Consider the following 10,693-nt stretch of genomic DNA (forward strand, 5'->3'; position numbering starts at 1 on the left):
GCTGGATCTCGAACAGCACAGCAGACTGATGTGTTATACATAGGTAGTGAAGTATGTTAAAAAGGGTGAGCCAGTATGGGATGATTATGAAGCATCAGCAATAGAAGAATGATCAATTTTCAGATGACATTTTCTACGCAAGTGCATTCTTTATTGACCAGCTTCTCTCTCATCTTCATGAGTCCTGCTTTGGGACTGACAATTGTTCTTGTCTTCCCCCTAACTGCTTTGGTAAAAGACAAATGATTTTTTATAATTAATTTAGCAAATGTTGATTATGAAACTCTCAGACACCATGTGGCTGACTTTGAAACACACCCAGCACAATAAAACAATTGAGGTCAGTTCTGTCTTGAAGGTGAAATGTAAAGCAGAGTTGAAAAATGCATTTTTCTCTTTAATGTCTTCCATTTAAGATGCATTTAGAACTAATCACAGGGAGGGAAAAAGGTAACTTTTCACAGACAGTCACCTAAGGTAGCCTCTCAAACACTGGAACTGATTGCAGGCCTTACAGCACTGTTCTTCACAGTGAGGCAAGAACTGATGTTTAGAAAATGGGAAGTTGCTCTCTTCTTAATTGTTGGGACAAAAAGAATCCATGTCTCTACATTCATTTGCTGTTCCTCTCAAAGAGCAGGGACTTTGTCCGGAACAGGAGCTGCCACTGTAATGTACTAGCTTTGCTTTTGTACTAGTTCTTCGCCTGGATTGTCTCAACAGCTCCTTCCCTTGAAAGTTATGTTTATACAACTTAAATATTATTAGAAAATGTGTATTTTGGTGAGATGAATAACAACACGAAAAGTGCCAGGCTGCCCTAAAGTAAAAGACCACATATCCCAGATTTGTCTATAGTAATGACTGGATGCTAAAGGTTCAGGAGGCTGGACAAGGTATTCCCACCCATAATGCATGAAGGTGGAATCTTTCTAGTCTGTGAAGTTTTATGTTTCTTGCCCTAGATAAAGAAATAAAAAGCTAAACATTTTATAAAGTGTCCTGGTAAACCTCAGATTATCACTAAGCCATCCACGCTACCTTTACCATGTGTTCTGGGCCCTCTGTATCTAGCAGTTAACCTGCTCTCTACTTGCTTCTTCTTCCCATCTATTGACATAATTTTTGCCTTCATCTTAAAATCTCTGCTGCCTGTACCTTTCTTTTCATCCTTTTTCCATGCTATGGTTAAGGGCTGAGCCTCAGCTTCACCTCAATAACAACTTCTATTACAGGATCTTTCACTTTTATCACTCATTGAGTTCCCCAGTGAATGAACTCTCCCTTTCCTCATTTATTCTGGTTTTCTTGACATTTTGATATATTTACTTTTTTCATAAGACAGCTCTTTCTCTACTACCTCATAGTGTCCCTTGTAGTTTTAGACGTACATTCACAACTCCTATAAAGCTCTAATCACCATCTGCCTTTCCATCCTTGATCTTGACTGCACAGAAAAATCATTGTTTGTTCAACCTAAATAACTTCTCCCAGTGGCAACAAGGGTTTTCATTTACTCTCCTCTCAGCTTCTCTGTTTGTTCCAGCGGCCTGACGCATTTCTTATTCGAATTTCTCTGTTCTCTTCCTCTCCCTGGGGTCCTTTTCTTCACAATGTAAGCACTACTCATCGTGTGAAGAAGCAGAGTAATTTGGGCTCCTGTGCTTCCTGGCACAGGACTGCTTCTCAATTGTACTTTAGTTGGTCATGGGTTAGCAACTATGAGAACCAAATAATTCAATTGGTAGGGACTGGTACACAAGAATCTCCTGTCTTCCCATATCCATTTTTCCTGATGCACATTAGCAAAACAATCAGCACCTCCTTTCTTCTTATGCACGTGTCCTGGTTTCAGCCAGGATAGAGCTGGTTTTCTTCACAGAAGCTGGTGTGAGACTGTGCTTTGGATTTGGGATGAGAAACTGTTGATAACATGCTGGTGTTTTGGGTTGCTAAGCAGTCAAGGACAGTCCAGCTTCTTGTGCTGGCCTGCCAGCGAGCAGGCTGGGGGTGCACGGGGAGCTGGGAGGGGACACAGACGGGACAGCTGACCCAGGCTGGCCAAAGGGATATTCCCTACCAGACGACGTCATGCCCAGTACATAAACTGGAGTTGGCCGGGGGGCGGAAATCGCTGCTCGGGGATGGGCTGTCGATCACGGGGTGGTGAGCAATTGCTGTATTGGGCATCACTTGTTCTTGTACATTCCTGTGTTGGTATTATCATTGCTGTTCCCTTCTTTCTTTCTGTCCTATTAAACTGTGTTCATCTCAATCCACGAGGTTTTTTTTTCTAATTCTCTCCCCCGTCCCACTGTAGGAGAGGGAGTGAGTGAGCGGCTGCGTGGTGCTTAGTTGCCAGCTGGGGCTAAACCACGACAGTATGGTAATCGAAAAACCATTACCAGGTAGCACTGCAAGGAGAGAAGGAAGCTGAGGCATCTGCTCCTCCTACACAGTTTAACTGCTACCTCACCTGTTTTTGAACCCACCTTGTTTACTTTTTTATATCCATTCTTAGCTTCCGGGTCTGATGTGTGAATTGTAAGCTTGTTGTGGAAGAACTATTTGTTCAGGTTATTTGTTTGTACAGTGACTTGGACAAAAAGGGCCTGATCATAGTTGGTAAGAAGTAGAGCCAAGTAATGTTTCATTCAAGATTAGATCACAGGTGGATCACATGATACACAGAACAGTCTGATCGTGATCAGTGGTCACTGAAATCCCCAAATCATCACGAGATTTATTAGACCAAACTTCCTAATTCCTTTCTAGAATTGTTCTGAATATGAGTACATCTGTTACTTACTACTGTTTTACAAATAGCACTGGCTATTGCAAGGCATACCACATAAATTACAGAGCAGCTTTCAGGGTTGCTTTCCAGAAAAACTGCTTTGGAACTTCCTGGAGGAGTATTAGCCACTATTTCAATAGAAACAAATCACGAGGGCATATCTTCTAACAGCAAGAGGAGAAGTACTACGAGATGAAATAATGAACTCTGCCTGTAAGCATGGATCATTACTATATGGGTGTCAAGGAAGTAAATATGGAATAATTAGAGGAAACACACAGAATGAAGGTATGATTCAAGGTGTTTAATGATAAACATGTTTAATACCAACACAACATCTAAATCCTAATGCTTGTAACATGGTGCAGTCTCATTTCTCCATCTCACCCTTCTTCAAGCCATGCCCTTCCAAAACTGAAATGCGATATAAAAGATAAGATCTCAGATCTATTGTATTTCTGAAACCAAATATCAGAGCAGGGAAATATCAGGAAAGCAGTCCTGTATCTGTATCCTTGATCTTCCAAGTAGAGGTGTCAGGGTGCCTGTGTGAGCACTGATGAAGAGGCAGCCCTTTACACTGTCCCTCATCGCTAGGCTTCTCACCTTTGTTGCTCTGGAAGCTGACCATTTCTTCAAAAGCTCATGCTTCTCACTATTGGAGTCCCCACTTCCCACATCTTCTGCCTCAGTCCCACATCTTTCCCAAGCCACTCCAGTACCCCTGGTCTTCCCCTCCCTACTATCCACCCCAGAGCTTTGACTTCTTTTACAGCAGAAGCAATCACCTCTACTTCTTCACAAATCTCCCCATACTCAGAGCTCTACTTTTTCCTGCTCCTAAATGCTTTCCCACCCAGGACCCCCAGCTGCTCCCAGCTCCCAGAGCTAAGCTTTCCTTCCCCAAGTCCTCCCAGCCTCCTACACCTCACAGGCCCTCTTTATCTTCCATTTTCCTAACGTGTTCCAGGTTTATATGAGATCTGATTTCTTTTTCATGGAACCATCTCTCTCTAAGATTCCTGTGGGGGAAGCCTAACTACTTATATCCCAACTTTTGCAACATCATTTGAATTTTGGGCAAGTTTCTTTCCTTTTTAAAATGTCCATTCATGGGATGTGACCAAAGGGCAGTAGATGAATGGTAGAGTGCCTTGCAGTGTCTTAAAAGCTTCCCTTTTTCTTTCTCCCATAGCCTGCTTACATTTGAAAGGATCAGCAAAGCTGAGAGCAGCTGGTAAGTAAACAACACTTTGGACTTTAATAGAGGTCCTTAATGTTTCTCGTCTCCCTATCATGCCCCTAGACAAGCATGAAGATGCTGGATTCAGGAAGGAAGCTGGTAGCTGAGAAGCTGTAACTGGAATAGTCAGCAGAGTGACACAGAGCTCAAGTAATCTGCAGCAAAGAAGAGTTACAAGCAGACACCAGGCTAATTTAATCCATGATTCAATTCTATTAGTCCCAATGGATTTACACCACTTGGCTTAAATATAACTTGTGAATGGCAGATAACTTAGGTTAAATGAAAAGGAAAGAAAAGAATGGAACATTTGACAGTGAATCTGGTGAACAATTTCCTCTTTTAAAGGCTCAACACTTCCTTCCATTGATATTTTTCTTACAATAGAGCATCTGCACAGATATAGAGAAATTTTTCTCTCCCCCAGAAGATTTTACAACTGTTTTGTGAGCGAAGCCCCATAGGTTACCGAACAGATGTCCTTACACATTTCTTGTATCACTTGTTTTCTCTGTAGCTACAACAGTGCCAAAAATACGATGCCAACAGGATGCACCGCACTGCTAGCTGTTTGTCTTGGCTGCCATTTCCATTATTAGTATGTGTGTGTATCAGGATGGGGATGGATGTTTCCAGCCATTTTTTAGCTTTCCTCAAGTCAATTGGCAATTAGTAAATAGCATTGAAACTTGTGAATATTCTTCCTGTTTCTCACTCTGGGGATTAAGTGTCTTATAATGACAATCTAGTAACATTAGATCATTATTTTAGCAAGAACAGCAGACAGGCACTACACTAGCCCATGTGCATTTAAGACCACATTCTCATGATAAAGTTTTCACGTGTTTGTTTTAGCACAGCATGTGGTTTGTGATTTTCCTCTTAAATCTATATTACATTTCAGATTATTCCACAAAGCTGAAAACTGTAAAAGTTTGTTGTTCTCTGTAGCCCTTCTAGCTGACTTTACCAAGGAGGTCTGAGACAATCCTAATAAACTCACCGCTTGATACTGTTAGTTTACTGGTGATACGTCTCCTAGCATCAGTTTTCTAAGTACATAAAAAACATATTCAGCTTGGCCTTAACCAATGTTTTCTGAAGACATAAAGTTATGGGCAGAAATAGTTATGCTGCAAAACTGAACTAAGTCAGGGTCCAGTGTAGGTCATGAAGGACAGGATTATACTGTCTTTAGTAGCTGGGTCTTAGTTCAAGGTTGAGTTTTCAGAGTCAAATGACCCATTGTGGTCATACTGCCTGTAGCCAAATGCCACATACATGAACAAGTCTCAGACCGTGCCCGAGTTTAGGCTTGAGAAAATGCTTGCATGCCAGGTTAAAATGACAGACAGATCTAACTCTAGTCCTAGATTTCACTTGCAAGCCAGAAGCCTAGACAACAGCAGAGTTAATGCATGAACAAAACTGGTAGCAAGTGTATTTACAAACAATCAATGTTCATTTGTTTTCGAAGCCAAGAGAAAAAATGTCCCCGAAATCAGGGAGGTTCTTCCCTTCTCCCTGACAGCTGAGACCTCAAAAGGCAGTATCGTCTGTGCAATAACGCTGTAGCAAAGCTGTCTACCTCAGTAATGAGATGCACTTCATGCCTTTCTAATATGTGGATTTAAATTTCACATATAAAGGCTAGTGAAAAAAACTCAGCAATATCACAGCTGTAGAGGTGAGTTTGAGGACTTAGTGTCCCAAAGCTGAGCAACAATTTAAATTTGCATGTATTCAAAATTATTGTTCTTGGTGACTGTTTTTGTTTCCTCTTGATGAAGTCATTTTTGACCAAGTTTCCACCTGGCTTTAACTTGTCCACACCCAAAACTGCATGCATGCAGAAATACACAAAGGGAAGATGTATTTGCTTGTGTAGAGTTACATACACACACAAACAGACACACACAATGTCTACACAACGTGCTAAAATTCGATTCCTTAACATATCCATTTAATTCTCTTGGATTTGCCAGGTTGGCTACATATAAGCTAAACAAAAACTAGGTGATGGGTATTGTAAACAAATCCCTTTTCCCCACAGCTTCTGTTGTAAAAGAATTTACTATATTGCAAGCAGTAACTTCTGCTAGGAGTTTTCGCCACTTTCCTCACAATGTGTCGTTCTCCCCAGTTGATTAGATTTCATTTGAACCAATGTTAACATCTGCTTAAAAATTAAATTCAGAAAGGCTTTTCACACTGCACAATGTAAACCTTAATTAAATGACTTTAAGCCATTTCCTCACACAGTTTATGATATGCATGAAAAACACAGGGTTATAATCTGATTAACTCGTGTAGTTTACATGGAAATAGAATTTTCCAAACTGATTAATCTCTGCACAAAGGCACAGTCACCTGATAGGCACTACAGTTAAGGCTACTGATTGCACCTGTCAAGAGAAGGAGCTTGGAGGATAGGAGTCCACTATCTTCAAATAAAGAATGATGATTCACAGATGTAGCTTAGAACAAGTCCCACATAGTAGTTAATGCTACCCCCAGGCAACTCATGCAGCCAGAATTTAAATGACACACAATCCACGTACAGCCTGACTTTGCCAGCTTGCTGGGGGTAATCCTAAAGTAAGGATTAACTGTTCTTGAACAATTTTTCCAATATAATAAGCAGAGCTTCTATCAACAACAGCATGCATGTCACCTTCCTCCACCTAGTTTTATCGTACACGTGTACTCATTCCTCCATGCCACTCAATATTCCAAGAAGCGGATAGAGTGAAAGACACTATTCAACTTGAAATTCTGTTTCCATAGGTTTTTATCTTCAACAATCTACTTAAGTGAAGAGACTGCTTGAGTTAACAGTAGAGTCAATTAGGCATGGCTTATTTTCACATGTGAGCCACCACGCTAGAAATCTGACCGCTGTTCTTGGGACTATGCAGTTATTCCAGGAGTAATGAATGGCAAAGCATTCTCTCAAAATGCAAGAAAAAGCTGCACGATCACCTGGGGTGACAGTTCTCTTGCTTTAATGGTGATACAAGATTTTCTAGTCACAAAGAGAGAAAACCATGCTGAAAAGCACCTAATTTTAGAAATGATTAAAAGGTATGCTTTTGTATGAAGAGAATTTGATAAATAATACTGAAAGTCAAACTTAACAAATTTAACAGTAACGTAAGATATTAATCCAGCATGGAGAGGCTAATCTGGTTGCCAAATTTAGATTGAGTTCTTACTTGTGGGTGGGAATAAGAGAGGAAGGGATTGTTAAAAGATCTGTATGGGATTCAGACTGTACGGGACTGTTCTTAAATCTCTGTCTTCTCAGACTCTTCCCTCTTCACATATTCTCAACTGTGAGGAGCAACATTTTCAAGTGCTACCAAAACACTAGGTTTCGCCTCTGTGGCAATCTATGCTGGAAACCAGTAAATTGGCATTTCTTCATGTACATCTCAAAAGAGCTTTCAGGTTTAATGCCAGTATCTACAGAGGTATGTCTGTGTTCTCTAACTGAAGTGAGGTGAGAAATTTTGGCTGCATTGTCAGTAGTTTTAATACACCCTAATCCATCCTCTTTTGTCAGATAAATTCAGTACCTTTTCAATGTATATTCTTCAGTTCTGGTATAGAAATCTAGAAGTTCTTTTAAAGTAAATTTTTTCTAAATTCAAAACTTCATCTTTTTTCTTCAGTTGTTACAATTGAAAGAACAATGAGAGAAAGAATCATGCATCATCAGAGCTTACTTATGAACATGAAGCAAAATATTTTAAAATTAAATTTCCAAGCATTTACACTACATACATACAACAGAATTTCACCAGACAGCAATTAATCTTAAATTAATCTGACTTCTTTAACTTAACCACTTACTTAACCACTAACTTTCAGAAGGAGGTAGACATCTAAGTAGTAATAGGTGCTTTCAATAATTAGAGACTTCCAAATGAGAGCATTTAGATGGCAAATTATTGTATGGGTAAGTAGAGGTTTAAATCATGCAATTGAGACAACACTCAAGCATGGTTGAGAAGCTCCAGACAAAAATCTGACTTCTAATTTTGTATCCTCAGACAAAAGCTACTTAACCACTAACTTTCAGAAGGAGGTAGACATCTAAGTAGTAATAGGTGCTTTCAATAATTAGAGACTTCCAAATGAGAGCATTTAGATGGCAAATTATTGTATGGGTAAGTAGAGGTTTAAATCATGCAATTGAGACAACACTCAAGCATGGTTGAGAAGCTCCAGACAAAAATTATAGGAGATTTTAAGAAATGTGGCTTTAAACCTAAAACTGAAAACAGCAGAATGTATATCCTCAGGCAAAATCCTGCACCAGCAGGGAAGAAAGGCCATGAATCACTGTCTCTTTCATCACTGATGGCTGGAAAATATCCTTGTCAGCTGTGTTCTCAGAACAATTTGGTTTATTTAATTATTTATTTATAGGCATTTCTCCACATCACTGCCATAGATTTGCAGGTCCACTGTCATTAACTCTGTCTGTATTGCAGGAGATTTTGACCACTTGATTTTAAGTAAGTGGATTGGGGTTCTTGACTGTGTAAGAGTTCACGGTGACTTCTAAAACAATTCCCTTCATCTGTCTGACCTCCACAGTTCCATCCTGTTTTAAACATCACTACCACAGCTTTCAGCACATAGGTACCAGTACATAAATGAGGGAATGGGCCCTGACCCATATTAGTAGTGTAGATGTAGCCAGAACCGTTTTAACAAAATCAATGAGCTCTGAACTGAGATGTATTTAAATAAGATACAAGCATTTACCTTGTTATTTAAGTGGTTTTCTTAGGCAACTGCTTGTGCAGAGTGGTCAAAAAATTGGATATGAAAAGATTTTTATTAAGTCTTAAAGATTCACACCAAAATTAGTATACAACAAAGTTCAAACTATCAAGCATTACTCAATGCTTACTTCAATGTGGTTACCCTTCCACTTAGTAAACTGAACTTGTAAAACACACTTACTAGTGTTTAAATACTTTTTATCTTTCCTTGCAAATTTCTTCTTCTTCATGAGACAAAATGGCATTAAGGACCAGATGCAATTTTATTAGTCCTGTCTTTAAAGAGAAGGAAACTGAAGTGAAGAGAGAGTGCATAAGCACATAAAGGGCCGGCCCAAGGTCAGGCAATAAAAGTATCAGTTTTACTAGTTTACATGCATTTTATCATAGTCCAAGACAGAGAGATTCTGAAAAAAGATATTTAATGACAGAAAATAAAAGAACAGTCTACACTGCAGCCACAATTTTAATTCCAATGCCTCATTCCTGTCACTATCACCCAGCAAGCTATAATCTTCCCATTAATGCTAAACACTTCCCATGACATACTGGAGAAAAAGACTCCTTTTTAGGAGAAGACGACAGGTGGGAACCTCTAACAAATTTGTTTTGCTGAAATATTCTAAAGAGTACTTTTTTCCTCGCAATGTTTTACAAAAATACTCTTTTTTTTCTTTAAAGCTTGACATGTTTCTATTTCTAAAGACCATACACTTTGCTTAAGACATGGGACCAATTTGCTAAATATCAGATTCCTTAGTTTAGCAATTTTAAAGTGAAAACATGTTTGTTCTCTCATACCAAGACCATTACCTTAGATTTTAAGTGCATGTCAGTCTAAACATGACTAGAAACTTTGGTTTGAAGACAAAAGCAATAGATTACACTTAATGCAAAGGATTGCCCATTGGCTTCTTCAAGCAGCACATTATAGCTGGAACAATGGGGGACTTTAGATTCTTGCATTACAACATCTGTAATGAAGCCCACGTACTAAATTTTATGTATCTCTGCTTCTGTGTAACTCTACTCCTGTGGCCCGTATATCGGCATTTGGAGAAGGATACTTCCACCCTCAGAGCCTTAACGACCAATCCCCCTCTTCATTCTCCAAGTCTCATTTTACAAGCATGCATATACATCCACCAAAGTACCAAATCTAGATTGACAGCTAAAAGCATTATATTTAGCATATATGGCACGCAATTAGAAATCTGAGTGTTTCCAAAAGGCAAAAGTTTTTGATTCTGATCTCGGAGTATTTTTACACTGCATTAACTGGTATTTTTCTCCTAATTGAAGTTGATTTAAGTGAGATCAGAGTCAGGCCCAAGAGCTACAGGCTGAACTTCTCATCTGAAGTAGTTTGTAATGTAATTTTGTCCTTGCTAACTGTTGATGGCTTGTCCTCATCCCATTTTAACCTACAACCATCAGCTCCTTTAATGGAAGTGTCTATAAAGATCTTCTCTAAAATATGCTTTTCCAGCACACTTAATGTCTTTTAATGTCTTTCCAATTAAATCCAGATGTGAAAAGCTTAAGGAACAGTTCTCAGGACTGAAAAAGATGACATAAATCTTGCAGCTGACAGAGATCCCACTGAGCTCAGTTGGGGAAACTCACAGAGGACTTCTTGTGGGCCAGAAAAGCTGCTGGGTATAAAGACAGATGTGTATACTCCTATTAAAAAAATTTAAATAAAAACTGACTCCTACAATGAGGTATCCACAATTATCAGGGACATTACTAACTCAGTCCCTCAATGTGCTGAGCACATCCTGTGCGGTACAGATTTCCCTCATCTTTTCAGGAAGTTTATCAGAGTTGAAGGGGGTCACATCTGTTTGGGAAAGA

The 10,693-nt window shown here is 39.3% G+C and overlaps 1 protein-coding gene across 1 annotated transcript in view; it reads right to left on the reverse strand.

The window, feature by feature from the left end:
- The window catches only part of STAU2 (staufen double-stranded RNA binding protein 2), a 62,473-nt gene that overhangs the window by 2,499 nt on the left and 49,281 nt on the right, over positions 1 to 10,693 (reverse strand). The window lies entirely within an intron of this gene.

The sequence above is a fragment of the Phaethon lepturus genome, unplaced genomic scaffold (assembly GCF_000687285.1).
Source record: "Phaethon lepturus isolate BGI_N335 unplaced genomic scaffold, ASM68728v1 scaffold9570, whole genome shotgun sequence".
NCBI classification, from domain to species: domain Eukaryota; kingdom Metazoa; phylum Chordata; class Aves; order Phaethontiformes; family Phaethontidae; genus Phaethon; species Phaethon lepturus.